At 36.9% G+C, this 23,683-nt stretch overlaps 1 pseudogene; it reads right to left on the bottom strand.

The window, feature by feature from the left end:
* Positions 1-7,333: 7,333 nt before the first annotated feature.
* On the bottom strand, positions 7,334-11,355 carry LOC116865241 (annotated as a pseudogene).
* Between the last annotated feature and the right edge of the window lie 12,328 nt (positions 11,356-23,683).

Below are 23,683 nucleotides of genomic sequence, written 5' to 3' on the forward strand. Positions count from 1 at the left end.
AACTTCCAAACTCATTTTATGAGGCCAGCATTACCACGATCTCAAAACTATACAAAGACCCCATCAAAAAAGAGAATTATAGACCAATATCCAATTGTAGACCAATATCCTTGATGAATACAGATGCGAAAATTCTCACCAAAATACTAGCCAGTAGGATCCAACAATACATTAAAAGGATTATTCACCATGACCAAGTGGGATTTATTCCTGGGCTGTGAGACTGGTTCAACATCCAGAAATCAATGTGATACAATACATTAATAAAAGAAAGAATAAGAACCATATGATACTCTCAATAAATGCTGAAAAAGCATTTGACAAAATAGGGCATTCTTTCTTAATCAAAGCTCTTCAAAGTGTAGGGATATAGGGTACATACCTCATCATCAAAGCCATCTATGAAAAACCCACAGTGAATATCATTCTCAATGGAGAAAAACTGAGAGCTTTTCCACTTAGGTCAGAAACATGGCAGGGATGTCCATTATCACCACTGCTATTCAACACAGTTCTAGAAGTCAGCATCAGCAATCAGACAACAAAAAGAAATTAAAGCCATCCAAATCAGCAAAGAAATCAAACTCTCACTCTTTGCAGATATATGATACTTTATGTGGAAAACCCAAAAGAATCCACTCCAAATCTGCTAGAACTTGTACAGGAATTCAGTAAAGTGTCAGGATATAAAATCAATGCACATAAATCAGTTGCATTTCTATACACCAGCAACAAGACAGAAGAAAGAGAAATTAAGGAGTCTATTCCATTTACATTTGTATCCAAAATCATAAGATAGCTAGGAATAAACCTAACTAAAGAGGCAAAGAATCTGTACTCAGAAAACTATAGAGTACTTATGAAAGAAATTGAGGAAGACACAAAGAAATGGAAAAATGTTCCACAAATATTGTGAAAATGTCTATGCTACCTAAAGCAATCTACACGTTTAATGCAATCCTTATCAAAATGCCATCAATTTTTTCAAAGAAATGGAACAAAAAATCCTAAAATTTATATGGAACAAGGAAAGACCTCGAATAGCCTGAGGAATGTTGAAAAAGAAAGCCAAAGTTGGTGGCATCAGAATTCCAGACTTCAAGCTCTATTACTAAGCTGTCATCATCAAGACAATATGGTACTGGCACAAAAACAGACACATGGATCAGTGGAACAGAATAGAGAGCCCAGAAATAGACCCTCAGCTCTATGGTCAACTAATCTTTGACAAAGCAGGAAAGAATGGCCAATGGAAAAAAGAGACTGTCTCTTCAACAAATGGTGTTGGGAAAATTGGAGAGCCACATGCAGAAAAACAAAACTGGACCAATTCCTTACACTACACACAAAAATAGACTCCAAATGGATGAAAGCCCTCAATGTGAGAAGGGAATACATCAAAATCCTTGAGGAGAACTCAGGCAACAACCTATTTGACCTCGGCTGCAGCAACTTTTTCCTAGAAGGCAAGGGAAGCAAGGGCAAAAATTAACTATTGGGACTTCATCAAGATCAAAAGCTTTTGCACAGCAAAGGAAACAGTCAACAAAACCAAAAGACAACTGACAGAATGGGAGAAGATATTTGCAAACAACATATCAGATAAAGGGATAATATCCAAAATCTATAAAGAACTTATCAAACTCACCACCCAAAGAACAAATAATCCAATCAAGAAATGGGAAGAGGACATGAAGAGACATTTCTGCAAAGAGGACATCCAGATGGCTGACAGATGCATGTAAAAGTGTTCCACGTCATTCAGGATCAGGGAAATACAAATCAAAACCACAATGAGATGCCACCTCACACTAGTCAGAATGGCTAAGAAGTCAAGAAATGACAGATGCTGGTGAGGATGCAGAGAAAGGGGAACCCTCCTACACTGTTAGTGGGAATGAAAGCTAGTGCAACCACTCTGGAAAGCAGCATGTAGGTTCCTCAAAAAATTGAAGATAGAGCTAACCTATGACTGAGCAATTGCACTACAGGGTATTTTCCCTAAAGATAGAAATGTAATGATCCAAAGGAACACGTGCACCTTAATGTTTATAGCAATAACGTGCACAATAGCCAAACTATGGAAAGAACCTAGATGTTCATCAACAGATGAGTAGATAAAGAAGAGGTGGTATATATACCACCTGTGGTATATACACCATGGAATACTACACAATGGAATACTACACAACCATCAAAAGAAATGAAATCTTGTCTTTTGAAATGATGTGGATGGAACTAGAGGGTATTATGCTGAGTGAAATAAGTCAATCAGAGAAAGACAATTATCACATGATCTCCCTGATATGAAGAACTTGAGAGGCAACGTGGGGTGTTTGGGGGTAGGGAAGGAAAAAATGAAACAAGATATGATTGGGAGGGAGACAAACCATGAGACACTCTTAATCTCACAAAACAAACTGAGGAACTGAAAGTTGCTGGGGGAAGCGGGGTAGGGAGAGGGTGGCTGAGTTATGGACATTGGGGAGAGTATGTGCTATGGTGAATGCTGTGAAGTGTGTAAACCTGACGATTCACAGACCTGTACCCCTGGGGCTAATTATACATTATATGTTAATAAAAAATAATTAAAAAAATACTGGAATGTTTTAGGGTTGTGCAACTAATGTCCAATATGACATAGAAGAAATATTGGAACAGAGAGCTTATCAGAACGAAGTGATTCCTTAACCATTTCTGTAGTTTTCAGGGAGAACAAGCTGCCTCTCTTCTCTTCCAGAAATTTTTTTTTTGTATCTATGTGCCCTGAATTCCCCCCATCTACTCTGTGATTGATTGCTTCCTGCTACTAGCTGAAATCTGCCATCATTGGACAATTTTCAATAATCTACAACCACCAATCCATGCCGGCCATATCATTGCCAAGGCTCTTTCCCCAAAGAAATAGAAAATTTTAGCCATGGTTGATGTTGGGGTGGGAGTGGGGAGATGAATCATTAAAATGAATCACACTAGGCACCTGGGTGGCTCAGTTGGTTAAGTGTCTGCCTTTGTCTCAGGTCATAATCCCAGGGTGCTGGAATCAAGCCCACCTTGGGCTCTCTGCTCAATGGGGATCCTTCTCCCAATATCCCCATCCCTCACTGAGGATCCCTCTCTCTCACTCTCTTTTCCAAATAAATAAAATCATACAAAAATGAAAATAAAATGAATTGCACTAAGGCATAAATAACTAAGATTCCACTTCATACCTCCCCGAAACTCTTCCATTTTTGATAAATAGTCCAATACCTCACAAAATAATAATTCTCTGGTGGTTGAACTCTAGAAAAGGTAAGTTTCACTTTATGTGCATTAAACTTATCTGGTTAAATAAAAGATTAAGAACTACAAATGAGATTTCAAGAATTCACCTAAGTGTTGACCCTATTTTCTTACCTCATAGTCACCTGATCCAAATTTAGATAAACATTCCTTTCCAGTAAAGATGAACTTAATGAAACAAAATTAACTCTTTAGCTAAATGCTAGCTTTTTTCTAGGAAATAATGAACCATATTTATATAACCAGTGTAGACTCCTTTTGGAAGGGATTTTAATCATTAGAAAATGTAAGCTGTTGATTCACTTGAGGAGCTATATAATCCTGTTTGAGTAATTTTGTATTCTCTAGATCTTTTTCCTCATTAGTAAAATGATGATGTTGAACTAGACATACGATGTTGGGGATTACAGGAATGTCTGATCTGTATTACTTGTGATCTCGTGAAATACAAAGTTTTTCTTAAAAAAATGCACTAGCTAAGTCATACTAGCTTCTTTTGACACAGCATTCAATAGATAATCACAGCATCCTTCTTTAGTCAACAGAAAATACCATTGATTTAAAATGACTAAAGAACACCTGAACTTAAGACAACAAAGAAAATATTTTAAAGTAGTAAAAACAATGTAATACAATCATAAAATTGTTTACCAAATACATATTTTCTAATTCTTGTGTTTGTATTTTTGCTTTCTATTTGAAAGGTGAACACCAAAACAGTTTCTTCTGTTTCATGCTACAAAATTAAAACACATTCAACAAAAGCTAGATAGAGTTTGTGTAGTGTGATGCATGCAGCTAGGCAGCGGCAGGGCTCTCAGGATGACTCTAAAACAACGTGAAGATTTTTTTTTTTTTCAGAATTTTTTTTTTATTTTTTATTTTTTATAAACATATATTTATTTTTTCCCCAGGGGTACAGGTCTGTGAATCTCCAGGTTTACACACTTCACAGAACCCACCATAGCACATACCCTCCCCAATGTCCATAACCCCACCCCCCCTCTCCCAACCCCCCTCCCCCCAGCAACCCTCAGTTTAAAACAACGTGAAGATTTTTATGGAGTTGGCTAAGTAGCATGTCCCAGGAGTTAAACTGAGTCATGATTTTGACGAGATTAGATTTCAGATGGCAATTAAAAAAAAAAAAAAAGGTGAGGAACAATCCTGAAAGGAAGAAGTTTCTTTCTTAAATCTGGTGCTGGCAACTTTTCCTTTTTTAAATATTAATTAATTTATTTTTATTTAAATTCAATTAGTCAACATATAGTACCATCATTAGTTTTTTATATGTTCAATTGTTCATTAATTGAGTGTAACATCCAGTGCTCATCACATCACATGGCCTCCTTAATACCCATCACTGAGTTGTCCCACTACCTCCACTCACTTGCCTTTCTGCAACCCTCAGTTTGGCAATTTTTCCTTTTAACAGTTCATCAGTACCCCTCATTCCAGACCTTTTATTCATGAAACTGCTTTACTTTGATATGGAATTCAATTGAATCCATTCTTGAAAGATTTATCTAACCTAAATCCTAAGTAACAGTATTTGCTTCTAAATGCCTTTTCTTCTTTTTAAGCTTTTATTATAACTCCAGTATTGTTAACACACTGTAATATGTTAGTTTCCCATTCAACAATTCTGTGCATTACCAAGTGTTTACCATGATAAATGTACTCTTTAATCTCCAACACCTATTTCACTCACCCCACCTCCCCTTTCATAATGTCCAGCTTGTTCTCCTTAGTTAGGAGTCTGTTCCTTGATTTGGCTTTCTCTCTCTCTCTCTCTCCCTTTTTTTCTTTGCTCATTTGTTTTGTTTCCTAAATTCCACACATGAATGAAATCATATGGTATTTTCCTTTATCTGACTGACATTTCTTTTAACATTACACTCTTTAGCTCCATCCATGTTGTTGTAAATGGTAAGATCTCATCCTTTTTAATAGTTGAATAAAGTGTGTGTGTGTATATATATATATATGTTTATATATATATATATATAGTGTCTACATAATATATTATATAGACACATAATATATATCTTCCTCTTTATTCATTCATCTATCAATGGACATTTGAGCTGCTTTCATAATTTGTGTATTATAAATAATGCAACGATAGACATAGAGGTAACTGTATCCTTTTGAATTAGTGTTTTTGTATTTCTGGGTAAATACCCAGTAGTGCAATTTCTGGGTAGTTGTGTACCCCTATTTTTAACTTTTTGAGGAACCTAGATACTGTTTTCCACAGTGGTTGCACGAGTTTACATTCCCACTAGACCTCAAATAGCCAAAGCAATCTTGAAACAGCAAAGCAAAGTTGGAGGCATCCCAATTCCAGACTTCAAGTTATACTATAAATCTGTAGTAATCAAAATAGTATGGTACCGGCAAAAAAAACAAAAACAAAAAACCTACATAGATCAATGGAACACAATTTAAAAAATCCCAAAAAGAAACCCACAGTTATATCATCAATTAATCTTTGACAAAACAAGAAACAATATTCAATGGGGAAAAGACAGTCTTGTGGCACCTGGGTGGCTCAGAGGGTTAAAGCCTCTGCCTTCAGCTCAGGTCGTGATCCCAGGGTCCTGGGATCGAGCCCCGCATTGGGCTCTCTGCTTAGCAGGGAGCCTGCTTCCTCCTCTCTCTCTCTCTGCCTGCCTCTCTGCCTACTTGTGATCTCTGTCCATCAAATAAATAAACAACATCTTAAAAAAAAAAGACAGTCTCTTCAACAAATAGTGTTGGGGAAACTGGTCAGGTACATGTGGAAGAATGAAACTGGATCACTTTTTATAAAAAAGAAATAGAAAAATTTGAACAGAACAATTACCAGCAATAAATTTGAATAAAAAAATCTCCCAACAAAAAACAAGATGGCTTCACAGGAGAACTCTACTAAATATTCATTCGTTCATTCATTCATTCATTCATTCACTTACAGAGGACACACAAATACTTTACTGCTCACCTTTCACACAAAACACACTTCCAGTTTTCTTTTACAGTTTGACAGTGTTTATGTTTGCAAATCTCACCAAGAAGCTTCATGTAGAGTTCAGTAAGTAAATGTAAAACATCAACCCAGCCAGGCTTTTTTTTTTTCCCCAGCAATAATAAAGGGCCTCCTGAACTAAGCAAAAATCCATCCTCTTACTTGGTAGTACATTTCTTCCATTACAAAAATGTGTTCTGGCCAAAGCAAACTAACTTGTATTTGCTGAGCCAGTGGCATCAACTCATGAATAAAACAAATTTCAGTTTGCTGTTCCTTCTAACAGATTTCAAGTAAAGATAAGGTTTAAGGAGGAATTTGCTTTGAGTGGATACATGTCAGTTTGAGTTGTTATACTATATAAATGCCTACAGGTACTGTACATTCATGAAATAGTTTGCTTTTAGAATCCTTATAGATTTTGGCCATGTTCAAGGTTTTCAGAGTCGAGCATATGATACAGTATCCCATTATATGGACAAAGCTACTGAACGTGCTATCTGTAGAAAAGCTCATTTAATAGGAACTGACCTGAACTCTATCATGAAACAAATGTGGCATAATCTCTCTGAATAAAAAGCCAGTCAGGGCAGAACTGTGCTTGGAAAATAGGCATTAGAATATGTTAAGGAAAACATATATAAATTGATTGTTTGAGGAAGTTTCCTAGGTGTAAATCTAAAAAAAAACTAGGTGAATCCTCATTTCCCAAACTTCTTTTTGAAAACTACTTATTCAAGTAATTTCTTCCTAAAAAAATGCATATTCTGACTGTGGAATTAACCTACTGATCAATTAAAGGAAGTTTTGATTGCCTTTTTAAAAGTTCTTTATATAAAAGAGAGATGTTAAGTAAGTTTATCAAACTGTGTTACGTAAGTCCTTAAAAAAAAAAAAAGTAAACCCAGCAACAGAATTGAGTGAAGACCTACAAATATTTATGCCAAGCAAGAATCTGCCTTCCACCTGTGGTCTCACATTAATTCTAAATTGATGCTGGGCTCAGGATTCTGAAACTAAGTTTCTATTACTTGAGCTCTAGCAAAGTGTAAGGTTCTGTGGCTCTAGCAAAGTGTAAGGTTCTGTGGCTGAACCTCCATGCTGAACACACTGTTCAAATTGTTCCCCTTGGTGATAATTCTGGCTCTACTATCCTCCCCAACCTCCTCCCTGGCCTCCACATCCACCTTGGCCTCTGTGACCACCTCTCCCTCCACGACTACTGCCTTGATCATTATGGCGCCCACCATCTTGGTATCTATTGTCCTGCTGGCATCCACCACACTGGTATCCACTTTCCGCATATATAGATGTTTGGAAGCCACCATAACCACCGCCTTGACCACTGTGGCCACCATTATAGGCACCTGGCTGGAAACCAGAATCTCAATAACTACCATCTTGGTAGCCACCTCTTTCTCCACTCCTTCTACCTGTCCAGCCTCTTTGATGCTTATTTCATTTTCTTCCCCCATGGCTACCATGGTCATAGCCACCACATTCCTCTCCTCCTTTTTCATGATATACTTGATCTCCATATGAGGAATTTTTATAACCATCTATCCCTCCTCCTTAGCCTCCTACTTGCTGCTGGAGGCCATCTTGCCTTTTCCAACATGATGGCATCTCTGGAGGTGGAGGTCTACCTCCTCTGTCAGGTTCCCTGCCCATCAATACCTTATTGATCGCACAGGCAGTCTCTTCTCTTAGAGAGCCACTGCTTGTCCTTAAAATCTTCAACAAGTCTTGTCTTGCAGCCAAAAGATTAGCAACAGAAGTAGTACTTTTAGGAGAAAAAAATGAGCTTTTTGTCTGGTAGACCTTTGCTGATTTTTCTATTAGCTCTGTCAGACCATTCAAAAGACTGGACACTGACATGCAAATGTTTTATTAGAAGCTTTCTCTGAACTTCATATTCATTGGCTATGGCTTTGTTAATTGTTTCTATCTTTTCCCAGTGGGTGGTCCCATTGGCCTCTTCAATAAAGTTTTTCCCATATGGTTGGAAGGAACTTTTGCTTATGTCTCCTTTATTTTTTTTTTTTCAGTCCCACCGAAGAATTGGAATATAGGTGTATTGGCTGGAGGCTTGGACATTCCTAGAGCAATACATATGCCTTTCAACACTTGAAAGACCTCACTACTGCCTCCTTCTTGAGCTTTTTTGGAGGAATATTCACACAGAGTATTCTGGCAGCTTTTAGTTCTGAGATGAGGTACATAAACAAAAGGAGGCAATTCTTCTGAGGGAAAGACACTTGGTCACATCTGCAGATGTTAATGATAGATATGGACAGTTCATCTTGCCTAGTAGCCCACTCACCCCTAGCTGGAATTCTTCAGCTTCACTCAGGCCGTTAGTTGTTTGCACATTTTCCTCTAGTTTACAGAACACTCTTAATTCAGAATCCAGCTAAGCACAGAGTTTGGTAAACTCAGGGGAACTGATTCCAAAAGATACTGCCAGAGACACAGCACCATCTTCCAAAAATGGACACTTTATAACCTAGATCTTCCAATGACTCCAAGATGTCAGTCTCCATGAGGTCACCAAAATCAAATGTGACTTATTCCTGGGCTGAGAGGGTGGTTCAGTATTCACAAATCAATCAACACGATACACCACATTAATAAAAGAAAATATAAGAACTGTATGATCCTTTTAATAGATGCAGAGAAAAGCATTTGACAAGTACAACACCCATTCATGATAAAAACCTACAGCAAATTAGAAATAGAGGGAACAAGTCTCAACATAACAAAGGCCATAAATGAAAAACCCACAGCTAATATCAATGTGGAAAGACTGAGAGATTTTCCTCTATGGTCAGGAACAAGGCAGGGATGGCCATACTCACTAGTGTTATTTAACATAGTACTGGAAGTCCTAAATTCAGCCAATAGACAACACAAAAAATAAAAGCCATCTGAACCAGCAAAGAAGAAGTAGAGTTTTCACTATTTGCAGATGACGTGGTACTGTGTAAAAAGCTCTAAAGACTCCACTAAAAAGTTGCTAGAACTGATATACAAGTTCAGTAAAGTATAGTAAAGAATAGAAAATCAATGTACAATTATCTATTGCATTTCTATACAGCAATAATGAAACATCAGAAAGAGAAATAAAGGCATTGATCTCATTTACAATTGTACTCCAAACCATAAGATACCTAGGAATAAACTTAACCAAAGAGGTGAAGAATCTGTACTCTGAAAGCTATAAAACACTGATGAACAAAACTGAATATGGCACAAAGAAATGTAGAAAAAGAAAAAGAAATGTAAAATATAGGAAGAACGAATATCATTATAATGTCTATATTACCCAAAGTAATCTACACTTTTAAGGCACTCTCAAAATGCCATCAACATTTTTCATAAGCTTGTTCTACAGAGCATTTGAAATGAGCCTCTCTTATTGATTGTTTTTATTGACCCAGATCCAGATTACTGGATTCTGTTGACTTCAGGATTAAAAAGAGAACAGTCTTGGTTATCATCATAATGATATGAACCAGTGTGATGGTGAAATGTGATGAGGCTCTAAAGTAGAACTGTAGCTACTGTTTTAGCATTTATCATTTCATTCCTGACTTTGTCATCATATACTATGGGGAAAAATGGGAAAGAAAAGAGACTGTTTTTTTGCAAGGTAAGATAGGTGGAGTCGTTAATCTGCTGGGAGATATCAGAAGATAAACAGAAGTGAGAGGATACCTCCATAAGTTTGCTCCTGGAAAGTGGTATAACACCGGAGCAGAAAATTGGAACCCTTAGAAATCTGCTCTAGTGATAGACACCCCTCTCTGAAAGGGGCTCTGGAAATGAAAAGGCAGAATTCTAGGTAGGGCATTGTGGTCTTGGGATATGAGGAACCACAGAGGAAAAGAGGGTGCCTGAATGGGTCCAGACTGAGCAATGGAGTCAGGAAGAATGTTATGGTCAGAGAGCCCAGGAAGGAGCTCTCAGCTCTGATCAACATAAACCATGAGCCAGGCTAGTCAATAATTGATCTTTTCTTGAGGAGCCAGAAAAAATCTTGAACCTGTGCCCAAAACTGGACAAAAAGTTTCAGGGAGGTAGTGGCCTGGAAAGGACATTAGGGTGGCACCCAGACATGATTCAAGAGCTTTCGGTGCTTGCTCGAGTCCACTGTTGCTCACAGTTTTAGACACAACTGCCAGTGGAACTCCCAGGCTCCTAGGACTGCCTCTGAAAGAGTTGCTATGGGTGCACAACTCAGGAGACTGCAGCCCTTGGCAGTGCATACAGAAGAGGAGACTGTTAGTCCTGGAAGGTTATTAAAGAGGGAAGACTGAATTTTCTGCTGCTGGGCAATTTTTGCTCTGATCCTCTGAAAAGGCAAAGAAAGTCTGCGGAGAACAAAAGCCACAGAAAGGATGAGTACGTACTGAGCCCATCCCCTGACAAGGGTGGGGCAACTCTGTCCAGGCAGGATTACATGAGAAATAGCACAGCAGGCACTTCCCCCAGAAAACAGGCTGGAAGAACAAGTGGATGACAATCCTAGGGATCACAGAAGCCTGTAAAATCCCAATGCCAGGGTAAAACAGAATATTGAGCTCTAGGTATGGCCTCACGACCTTTTTTTCAGATAAAATTTTCCTTTTTCTTTTTTAATTTCTTATGCTTTTTCTCTTTTTGTTTAAACTTCTCCTCATTTCAGCTAGATGTTTATTATATCAACTTATATTTCATAGTCACTTTTTAACACGTATTTTTAAACCTGTATTTTTATAGATAAGATTTATTTTAGTCACTTTTTCACTGAATTCAATTTTACCTTTATATATATACAATTCTTACCTTCCTTGTAATTTTGAGATGTAGTGTTCTCTAACAACAGACCAATATACACCCAGGAACAGCTGAAACACCCTGTTCTGTCCACACTGGGAGATTATAGTCCCCATTCCCCTACCCTGTTTTTAAAATTAAAAAAAAAAATTATTAGATTTTATTTTTGTGTTTCATTTTGGCTTTGTTTTTCATGGTGGTTTCTGACCACACCGGATTTTGCTAGGGTATGGTTCAGTCATGGTTGATATTTTGGACTCTGCTCATTCAATCAACCATCCCTCAACAGAATGACTAGGAGGAGGAACTCTCAACAAAGAAAAGAAACAGAGACAATGTCCTCTGCCACAGAACTAATGGATATGGATATAAGCAAGATATCAGAGTTAGAATTCAGGATAGCAATCATAAAGTCAATAGGTAGATTTGAAAGGAACATATTGCATGGAGCACTGGGTGTGGTGCATAAACAATGAATCTTGGAAAACTGAAAAAAATAAAATTAAACTGAGATGTTAAAAAGTAATGATTAAATATTAAAAAATGAAAAGAGCATTAGTGATAATATAAAATCTCTAAGAGCAGAAATGACACCTAATCAGGCCAAACTTAAAAATGCTATGAAGGAGATGCAGTCTAAACGGGGTCCTCTAACAGTCAGGGTAAATGAGGCAGAAGAGAGATTAGTGATCTAGAAGATAAGCTGATGGAAAGGATTTAAATTGAGGAAAACAGTGATAGGCTACTGGTAGTACATGAAAAAAGGCTTAGAGGGATTAATGATGCCATTAAACATTCCAATGTCAGAATTATTGGGATCCCCAAGGGGATGGAAAGAGAGAGAGAGAGAGCTAGAAGGTATATTTGAGCATCATAGCTGAGAGCTTCTCTAATCTGGGGAAGGAAACAAGCATTCAACTCCAAGAGACAGAGAGGATCCCTCCAAAAATCAATAAAAGTAGACCAACACCCTGAAATATAATAATGGAACTTCAAATTTTAAAGCCAAAGAAACTATCCTAAGAGTAGCCAGGGAGAGGATTTTCCTTACATAGGGAGGGTGGAACATCAGAATAACATCAGACCTGTCCACAGAGACCTGGCAGGCCAGAAAGGGCTGGCAGACATATTCAGGGTACTGAATGAGAAGAGCATGCAAGCAAGAATACTTTATCCAACCAGGCTGTCTTTCAGAATGGATGGATAGATAAAGAGCTTTCAGGACAGGCAGAAATAGAAAGACTATGTGACCACCAAGCCAGCCCTGCAAGAAATATTAAGGGAGACCCTGTAAACAAAGAGAGACCCCAAGAGTCACCTAGGCCAGAAAGAAACAGAGACTTTACAACAGAAACAGGGACTTTACAGGCAATACAACACTAAATTCAAGTCTTTCAATAATTATTCTAAATGTAAATGGGCTGAATGCTCCAACCGAAAGACAGGGTGTCAGATTGGATAAAAAAACAGGATCTATCCATAGACTGTCTTCAAGAGAATCATTTTGAACCTAAAAACACCTCCAGATTGAAAGTAAGGGGATGGAGAAATATTTGCCACACTAATGGACATCAAAAGAAAGCTGGGGTAGCAATCCTCAGATCAGACAAATTAGATTTTAACCCAAAGACTGTAGTAACAGATACAGAGGGACATCATATCATATTTAAAGGGTCTATTCAACAAGAAGATTCAACAACTGTAAATACCTGCCCCCAACATGGAAGGAGTCAATTATATAAACCAATTAAAAACTAAAATAAAGAAACACATTGATAAGAACTCCTTAATAGTAGGAGACCTCAACACTCCACTCACAGCAATGGACAGATCCTCTAAGTAGATCAACAAAGAAACTAGAGCTTTGAACGACACTTTGGACCAGATGGACTTCGTAGACGTCTATACAGAACATTGCCTCCTAAAATAAGAGGATACATATTCTTCTAGGACACACATGGAACTTTCTCCAGAATAGAACACATACTGGGTCACAAATTAGGTCTCAACTGACACCAAAAGATTGAGATTATTCCCTGTGTATTTTCAGACCAGAATGCTGTGAAATTGGAACTCAACCACATGAAGGAATTTGGGAGGAACTCAAACACTTTGAAGTTAAAGAACATCTTGCTAAAGAATGAATGGGCCAACCAAGAAATTAAAGAAAAACAAACAATTCATTAAACCTGTGGGAATGAAAGCACATCAGTTCAAAACCTATGGGATACTACAAAGGTGGTCCTCAGAGGGAAATACATAGCCACCCAAGCCTCTCTCAAAAAATTAGAAAAATCCCAAATACACAAGCTAAACTTACACTTAAAGGACCTGGAGGAAGAATAACAAATAAAGCTTAAACTCAACAGGAGAAGGGAAAGTATAAAGATTAGGACAGAAATCAATGAGATGGAAACCAGAAAAACAATAGAACAGATCAATGAAAGTGGAAGCTAGTTTTTTGAAAGAATAAGATCAGAAAAGCATTGTCCAGACTTATCCAAAAGAGAAAGGACCCAAATCAAAAAAATCATGAATGAAAGGGGAGAGATCATGACTAATACTGAGTAAATAGAAACAACATTTAAGAGATTTTTACCAGGAACTGTATGTCAACAAATTAAGCAACCTGGAAGAAATGGATGCATTCCTGGAAACTTATAAACTACTAAACTGAAACAAGAATAGACAATCTCAACAGACTAATAACCAGAAAGGAAATTGAAGGAGTCATCAAAAACCTCCCCAAAACCAAGTGTCCAAGACCAGATGGCTTCCAAATGGAATTCTACCAAATATTTGAAGAAGAAATAATACCTACTCTACAGAAGCTGTTTCAAAAAAAAAAATTAAATTGAAGGAGAACTTCCAGTCTCATCCTATGAGGCCAGCATTACCCTGATCCCAAAACCAGACAAAGACCCCCATCAAAAAGAATTACAAACCAATATCCCTGATGCTAAAATACTCAACAAGATCCTAGGCAGTAAGATCCAACAGTCCATTAAAAGGATTATTCACCATGACCAGTTGGAATTTTTTCTTGGGATGTAAGTGTGGTTCAACAATTGCAAATAATCAAAGTGATAAATTGCATAAATAAAAGAAGAGGTAAGAACCATATGATCCTCTCAATTGACAGAGAATGTATTTGACAAAATACAGCATCCTTACCTGATTAAAACTCTTCAAAGTATAGGGATAGAGGGAATATACCTCAATATCATAAAAGCCATCTGTGAAAAGCTCACAGCAAAGATCATTCTCAATGGGGGAAAACTGAGAGCTTTCCCTTAAGGTTAGGAACACGAGAGGGATGCCCACTCTCACCTCTTTTGTTCCACATAGTACTAGAAGTCTTAGCCTCAGCAATCAGACAATGAAAAGAAATAAAATGCCCTCAAATTGGCAAGAAGAAGTCAAATTCTCTCTCTTCACAAATGACATGATACTTTACATGGAAAACCCAAAAGACTCCACACCCAAATTACTAGATCTCATATGGTAATTTAGCAATGTGACAGGATACAAAATCAATGGGCAGAAATTAGTCACATTTCTATACACTAACAATGTAACAGAAGAAAGAGAAATTAAGGAATTTATTTCATTTACAATAGTACCAAAACCCATAAGACACCTAGGAATAAATCTAACCAAAGAGGTAAAGGACCTATACTCTAGAATCTACAGAACACTTATGAAAGAAATTAAGGAAGACACAGAGATGGAAACACATGTCATACTAATCGATTGGAAGAATAAGCATTTTTATTCTGTTCCATTAACCTACGTATCTATGTTTCTGCCAGTATCATGTTGTTTTGATTACTAAAGCTTTGTACTATATATGATATCTGCGATTGTATACCTCCATCTTTGTTCTTGTTCTCAAGATTGCTTTGCAATTGGGGTCTTTTGCAGTTCCATACAAATTTTAGGATTTTTTTTTCTAGTTCTGTTTAAAATTCTGTTGGTATTTTTGTAAGGATTGCATTAAATTTGTAGATTTATTTGAATACTACATTTTAACAATATTGGTTCTTCCAGTACATGAGCTTGGAATATCTTTCCATTTGTTGGTGTCATTTTCAAATTCTTTAGTCCATACTATACAGTATTCAGAAAATGTGTACTTTACCTCCTTGGTTTAGTTCACTCTTAGGTATTTTATTATTTTTGGTGCAATTGTGAAGGGGATTGTTTTCTAATTTTTTCTTTCTTCTACTTCATTATTAATGTGTAAAATGCAAATGATTTCTGTATATTAATTTTGTTTTCTGTGAGTTTGCTGAATTCATTTATCAGTTCTAGCAGATTTTTGGTGGAGTATTTAGGCTTTTCTATGTATAGGGATATATAATTTGAAAATAGTGAAAGTTTTTCTTCTGCTTTACCAAAATAGATGCCTTTTATTTCCTTTTCTTGTCTGATTGTAGGTGAGAGTGGACATCCTTATTTTATTCTTCATTGTAGAGTAAGAGCCCTTAGATTTTCACCATGTATGATGTTAGCTGTGGGTTTTTCCTATGTATCATATTATGTTGAGGCATGTTTCCTCTAAACCTACTTTGATTTTGAGATTTTATCGTGAATAGATGTTGTACTTTGCTTTTTATGCACCTTTTAAGATATGATTTTTATCTTTTTCATGATAATGTAATGTAACATATTGATTGATTTATAAATATATACCCATTCTTCATTACTGGAATAAACTCATTTGATTGAGGTGAGTTGTTTTTTAATGTATTATTGGATTTGGTTTGCTAATATTTTTTGAGGATATTTGCACCTGTGTACATCAGAGATACTGTCCTGTAGTTTCATTTTTTTAAATTTCTTTATCTGGTTTCAATATCAGGGTAAGTCTCTCCTTGTAGGGTGATTGGGAAGAATAGGTATTAACTCTTTATTTTTTTAAAATTGTTCTTTTTTTATTATGTTCAGTTAGCCACTGTATAGCACATCATTAATTTTTGATGTAGTGTTCAATGATTCGTTAGTTGTGTATAATAACCAGTTCTCATCACAACATGTGCTCTCCTTAGTGCCCATCACCTTGTTACCCCATCCCCTCTTTAAATGTATAGCAGAATTCAGTTTTGAAACCATCTGGTCCTAGACTTTTGTTTGTTGGAAGTTCTCTTAGTACTGATTTGATATTATTGCTAGTAATCAGTTTGTTCAAATTTTCTATTTCTTTCTTATTCAATTTTGGAAAACTATTGTTTCTAGGAATTTATCCATTTCTCCTAGGTTGTCCAATATGTTGGCTTGTAATTTTTCATAGTATTTTCTTAAAATTCATTGTATTTCTGTGGTGTTGGTTGTTATTTCTCTACTTTCATTTCTCATTTAATTTATTTGAGTTGTCCTTTTATTTTTTGATGAGTCCATCTAAAGGTTGAGTAAATTTTGTTGATCTTTTCAATGAATCAGCTCCTCATTTTGTTGATCTGTTCTATTGTTTTGTTGTTGTTGATTTAGTTTCTATTTAACTTGTTTTTGCTCTAATATTTATTATTTACTTCCTTCTACTGGCTTTGGGTTTTATTCTTCTCTTTCTAGTTCCTTTCAGTGTAAGTTTAGATTGTTTATTTGAGACTTTTCTTCTTAAGGTAGGCTTGTATTGCTACAATCTTCCCTCTTAGAACAGCTTTTTCTGTATCCCAAAGATTTTATACCATTGTACTTTCACTTTTTGTACATGTATTTTTTTACTTCTTTTTTAATATCTTGGTGCACCCTCTCACCGTATAGTAGCAGGCTATTTTGTTTCTATGTATTTGTGTTATTTCCAGATTTTTCATTGTGATTGATTTCTAGTTTCATACTATTGTAGTTGGAAAAAAATGCATGGTATGATTTAAAACTTTTTAAATTTATTGATACTAGTTTTGTGGTCTAACATGTGAGTTTTCGGGAGAATGTTCCAGGGGCACTAGAAAAGAATAATATTCCAGTGTTTTGGATGGAATGTTCTACATGTATCTGTTAGGTTCATCTGGTTCAAAGTGTCATTCAAAGTCACTGTTTCCTTGTTGATTTTCTGACTGAATGATCTGTCCATTGATGCAGGAGAGGTGTGAAAGTCCCCTATTCTTATTGGATTATTGTCAATTTTTTTCTTTATGCTTCTTATAGTTGAATTATGTATTTATGTGGACATATTTTGAGTTAATAAATATTTAAAATGATTATTCCCTTTATCATTATGTAGTGTCTTTCCTGGTTTCTTGCTACAGTCTTTTTTTTTTTTTTTTAAGGTCTGTTTTGTCCAGTATAACTATTGCTATCCAGGCTTTCTTTACACTTTCATTTGCATGGTTAATGTTTTTCCATTCCTTCACTTTCAGTTTGCATGTCTTAAGGTCTCAAGTGAGTTTCTTATAGACATTATGTAGATGGGTCTTGCTTTTTTTTTTATCATTCAGTCAACCCATGTATTTTGATTAAAGCATTTAAAATAATTATTGTTAAGTACATATTGCAATTTTGTTGCTTGCTTATGGTTGTTTTCGTAGGTCTGTTCCTTTCCTCTGCTTTTGCTCTTTTCCTTTGTGGTATGATGGCTCTTCTTAGTGTTATTGAATTCCTTTATCTTATTTTTTGTCTATCTACTATATGTTTTTGATTTGTGGGTACTACTAGGTTCATATATAACATCTTCTGCCTATAGCAATCTATATTAAGTTGATGAATGTTTAAGTTTGAACCCATTCTAGAAGCACTAATTTTTGTTCTCCTCCCCCATATTTTAAGTACATGTCATACACCCTTTTATTTCATGAATCCCTTGATTAATTTTTACAGATACAGTAGATTTTTACCCCCTACATGCTCTAATCTCTGTACTGATTAACCTACTACTTCAATTATGTTTGTATTTACCTGTGATTTTTTTTTTCTTTCACAATTTTCTTACTTTTGATTATGGCTTCCCACCGACATACACAAATAATTGCCTTTAATGTTTCTTGTAAGGCTGTTTTACTGATATTGAGCTCTTTTAACTTTTGTTGTGGGAAACTATTTCTCTTATTATAAAATGACAGTTTTTCTGGATAGAGTAGTCATGGCTGTAGGGTTTTTTTTTTTTTTTTTCTTCTCTTCATTATGTTAAATATATTACACCACTCTCCTCTGGGCTGTAATGTTTCTGATGAAAAGTCAGCTGAAAGTCTTATGGGGTTCTCCTTGTATAAAACTGTTTTCTTTTTTTCTTGTTGCTTTTAAAATTGTCTCTTTACTGAAACCAGATCGTGAGGAGGGGGGCAAGATGGCAGAGAAGTGAGAGATGCTGTTTCAACTGGTCCCCTAAAGTGAGCTGATTATCTACCAGAACACTCTGTACACCCATGAAATCAGCCCGAGATGTAGGATTATACACTTCTGGATCTATGGGGGCAGAAGACACCAGTGGACAGGTAAAGCAGAATGGGAATGTTGGACTGATATCTGAAGATAAACAAAAGGGGGAAGGAGCCACCAGAAGTGACTCATTGGAAAGTAATACGCCAATACAAGAGTGCCCTGTGATTGGAGACAGCATTAACTTGGAATCTGGTTAAAAGCACTCAAAAAGATCAAAAGATCTTAAGGGGAAATTGGTGGAATTGGGTGGTTAGGGGCATGGGCTTAAACCCACAGACCCAGGGTGGGCACCACTGTTGCAGTGCCAGAGAGAGTGCAGTAAAGCATCCAGGCCTTGGTCCCTAAGCCGCCAAGCGTGTGAGAGTGTCTGGGTGGTGGCACGTGTGAGAGAGTCTGGTGTGGATGCCAGCCAGCACTCTCTAGAACCACAACCTTTTGCATTCTGCATGTGGGCTGCGAGACTGGGGTGTGATCCATGCTCCACACCCTCCCCTGAGAGAGGTCTGTGCAGGCTCTAGCTGGTTCTCTCTAGGACTGGTGAAAGTCTAAACACTTCCAGCCCCAGCCAGCCAATGGGAAAATCTCAGCTGGCTATCTCTGGTTGGGACCTCTTGAGCAGTCTAGACCTTCCCAGACAGCTGCAGCAAGGGTAGCCACTGGAAGCCAGCTCTCTGGACTAATACTGCTCACGGTAGCACCAGAGAACAAACAGGATCTCCTGCAACCTCTGAGACTGTGCTTGGGGATATGCTCTGCCAGTAGAGGTGGCAGAGGCGAGTCTGTGGGCTCTGGACCACCCAGAGGGGAACAGACTGAGGTTTCTCTCTGAGACAGAGGTCTGGGTGCAGTTTGCTTTCCTCTAAACCTATGAAGAACTGCCAAAAGCTGCAAAGAGGAGGAAAAAAACAAACAAACAAATGAAAAACCTCCAGAGAACAAAAGCCTGAAAAACCGGTGTCCTAAGAGCCCAGGCCCTTGATAGGGGACAGGAGAATTCAACTCTAGCAACACTGACTGAAAAACCATGTGGCAGGCTCCTCCCAGAGAAAGCCAGCTCCCTCCGACATTTAAAAAAAAAAAAAAAAAAAAAAAAAAAAAGGACAACCAAGACAGGGTCCCCATAAAGCTGTAAAACCCCTTTATCAGGGGAAAAGAAGATATAAAGCTCCCGGTATTGCCATAAAACATGTATACTTCATAGATACAACTTTTATTTTTAATTCTTCCCCACTATTCTCATTCTTTTAATTTTTTTAAACAATTTTAACCTATTTACCATCACAATGAGAGGTTCAGTACAACAAATTCCATAATAAACTTTTAACTTGAACTTTTTTGATACATATATCTCTGTTTTTGTTTTTGCTTTTTTTGCTTTTCTATTTTTTTAAATATTCATACAGAGATAAGCTTCAAGGTAATCCTCTTTTCCCAATCAATACTACCCCTATATATAAACAAGTTTTAATCCCCCTTTATCTCGGGAAAGTTGAGTCCTTTTACAAAGATTTCAAGATACACCCAGGAAGAATCAAAATAAACTTCCTCGCCCACACTGAGAAATTATAACCACCCTCCCATCTATTTCTTCTCTCAGTGTTTCTATGTATTTGTTTTTGTTCTGCTAGCATCTAAATCTTATACTTGAGGTTCATTTTGGCTGGGTTCTCTCTCTTTTTTTTCTTCTTTTCATTTACTTTTGTCGGTCCTTTTGTTTATCTCTTTTTGCTTATATACTTTATAAATCTTACCTTTGGGGCCCTTTCGGGCTGGGTCTTCTCTTTCATGTTTTCTTTTTTTTTTTTTTTCCCAGTATCTCTCTCTCTTTCTTTTTTCTTTCTTTTTGGTGGGGAATCTCGATTGCTCATAAGCGTTCCAGAGTGCACCTTGCCTGCACCACAGTTGATAAATTCAGCTACACATCCCTTCAACCATCTCTTACCAAAATGAAGAGGAGGAAAAATTCCCAACAGAGGAAAAATTCAGAGACTGTGCCCTTTTCATCAGAGCTATTGGATATGGACATAAGCAGTATGTCAGAAAGGAAATTCAGGCTAACATTTATCCAGGCAATGGCTAGGTTGGGGAAAACCATTAATGACAAAATGGAATTTATTAGGGCAGAAATGAAAGCCACCAGGGAAGATGTTAACAATGCTCTCAATGAGTTCCAATCTAATTTAAATTCTCTAAAAGTTAGGGTAACTGAGGCAGAAGATAGAATTTGTGATCTAGAGGACAAACTAATAGAGAAAAAAGATCAGGAGGAGGCCTGGAACAAACAGCTTAGAAGTCATGAAAACAGAATTAGGGAAATAACTGATGTAATGAAATGTTCCAAAGTCAGAATTATTGGAATCCTTGAGGGGGAGGAGAAAGAAAGAAGACTAGAGGATATAGTAGAACAAATTCTCCATGAAAATTTTCCCAATCTGGCTAATGAAACCAGCATTCATGTCCTAGAGGCAAAAAGGTCTCCCCACCCTGCCTAAGATCATAGAATCTAGAAAGACTTTGAGACACCAGATTGTGAAAATGATGAATCTTAATTTTAGACAGGAGCTCTGGAAAGCAGCTAGGGGAAGCTATTCCTTACATAGAAAGAAAGGACAATCAGAATAATGTCAGACCTGTCCACAAAAACCTTGGAAGCCAGAAAGGGCTGGCAAGATGTATTCAGGGCTGTAAATGAGAAGAACGTGCAGCCAAGAATATTTTATCCAGCAAGAATGACATTCAAAGAGGATGGCGAGATAAAAAGCTTCCAAGACTGGCAAGGTTTAAAAGAGTATGTGACCACCAAGCTAGTGCTACAAAAAATATTAAGGGGGTTTTATAAAAGAAGAAAGAACCCAAGAGTGTCATTGAAGAAAAATTTATGGAGACAATGTATATAAACAAGGACTTCATAGGTAACATGATGTCAATGAAAATGTATCTCTCAATAATCACTCTCAACATGAATGGCCTAAATGTGCCCATAAATGGCACAGGGTTGCAGATTGAATAAAATGACAGGACCCATCCATATGTTGTCTACCAGAGACCCATTTTGAACTTAAAGATACATCCACACTGAAAGTGAAGTGTTGGAGAAGAATCTTTCATGTCAATGGGCCTCAAAAGAAGGCTGGGGTAGCGATTATAATATCAGATAAATTAGATTTTAAACTGAAGACTGTAGTCAGGGATACAGATATAGAGATACACTACATAATTCTTAAAGGGTCTATCTACCAAGAAGAACTAACAATTACAAATATTTATGCTCCCAATATGGGAGCAGCCAACTACATAAGACAACTGTTAATCAAGTTAAAGAGTCATGTTGATATGAATGCATTAATAGCAGGGAGTGTTATCATGACAGATCATTCAAGCAGAAAATCAATAAAGAAACAAGAGCATTGAATGACACATTGATCCAGATGGACCTCATAGATATATACAGAACATTCCACCCTAAAACATCAGAATACTCATTCTTCTCGAGTGCTCATGGAACTTTCTCCAGAATAGACCACATACTGGGTCACAAATCAGGGCTCAACTAATACCAAAAGATTGAGATTGTTTCCTGCATATTCTCAGATCACAGTGTTTTGAAACTGGAGCTCAATCACAAGGAAAAGTTTGGAAGGAATTCAAACACTTGCAAGCCAAAGAGCACCTTGCTTAAGAATGCTAAGATCAACCAGAAAATCAAAGAAGAACTTACAGAATTCATGGGAACCAATAAGAATGCAGACACTTCGGTCCAAAACATATGGAATACAGCAAAGGTGGTCCTAGGGGGAAATACATAGCCATCCAAGTCTCCCTCAAAAAAATTGAAAAATCCAGAATACACCAGATCTCTTTACACCTTAAAGAACTGGAGAATCAACAACAAATTAAGCCAACTCCACATACAAGAAGGGAAATAATCAAGATTAGAGCAGACATGAAGGAGACAGAAACTAGAGATAGAGTAGAGCACATCAATGAAACTAGAAGCTGGTTTTTTGAAAGAATCAATAAGATCGGTGAACCATTGGCCAAACTAATCCAAAAGAAAAGAGAGAGGACTCAAATTAATAAAATTATTAATGAAAAGGGAGAGATCACGACCAAAAGCAAGCAATCTAGAGCAATCATCAGAAATTATTATCAACAGTTATATGTGAATAAGTTAAGCAAACTAGATGAAATGTATGCATTCCTGGAAACCTATAAACTTCTAAAACTGAATCAGGAAGAAATTGACAACCTGAATAGACCAATATCTAGTAATGAGATTGAAGCAGTGATCAAAAACCTCCCCCAAAACAAGAGCCCAGGACCTGACGGATTCCCTGGAGAAGTCTACCAAACTTTTAAAGAAGAAATAACACCTATTCTCCTGAAGCTGTTACAAAAACTTGAAGCAGAAGGAAAACTTCCAGACTCTATCTATGAAGCCAGCATTACCCTGATCCCCAAACCAGGCAAAGACCCCACCAAAAAGGAGAATTTCAGACCAATTTCCCTGATGAATGTAGATGTTAAGACTCTCAACAAGATCGTAGCTAATAGGATCCAACAGTATATTAAAAAGATAATCTTCCATGACCAGGTCAGATTTATCTCTCTGCTGCAAGAGTGGTTCAATATTCACAAATCAATCAATGTGGTAGAATAAATCAAATGTAGAAGAGAGAAGAACCTCATGGTCCTCTCAATTGATGCAGAAAAAAGCATTTGACAAGATACAGCATCTGTTCCTGATTAAATGCTTCTAAGTATAGGGATAGAGGGAACATACCTCTACTTCATAAAGTCTATCTATGAAAAACCCATAGCGAATATCATCCTCAATGGGAAAAAGCTGACACCCGTCCCTTTGAGATTAGGAACATGACAAGGTTGCCCACTCTCACCGCTCTTGTTTAACATAGGGTTAGAGGTCCTAGCAACAGCAATAAGACAACAAAGAGAAATAAAAGTTATTCAAATTGGCAATGAAGAGGTCAAACTTTCTGTCTTTACAGATGACATGATACTTTATATAGAAAATGAAAAGACTCCACCCCTAAACTACTAGAACTCATAAAGAAATTCAGTAATGTGGCAGGATACAAAGTCAATGTACAGAAATCAGTTGCTTTCTTATACACTAACAATGAAAATACAGAAAGGGAAATTAGAGAAACAATTCCATTTACTATAGCACCA

The sequence above is a fragment of the Lontra canadensis genome, unplaced genomic scaffold (assembly GCF_010015895.1).
Source record: "Lontra canadensis isolate GAN:19392208 unplaced genomic scaffold, GSC_riverotter_1.0 scaffold7, whole genome shotgun sequence".
NCBI lineage: Eukaryota > Metazoa > Chordata > Mammalia > Carnivora > Mustelidae > Lontra > Lontra canadensis.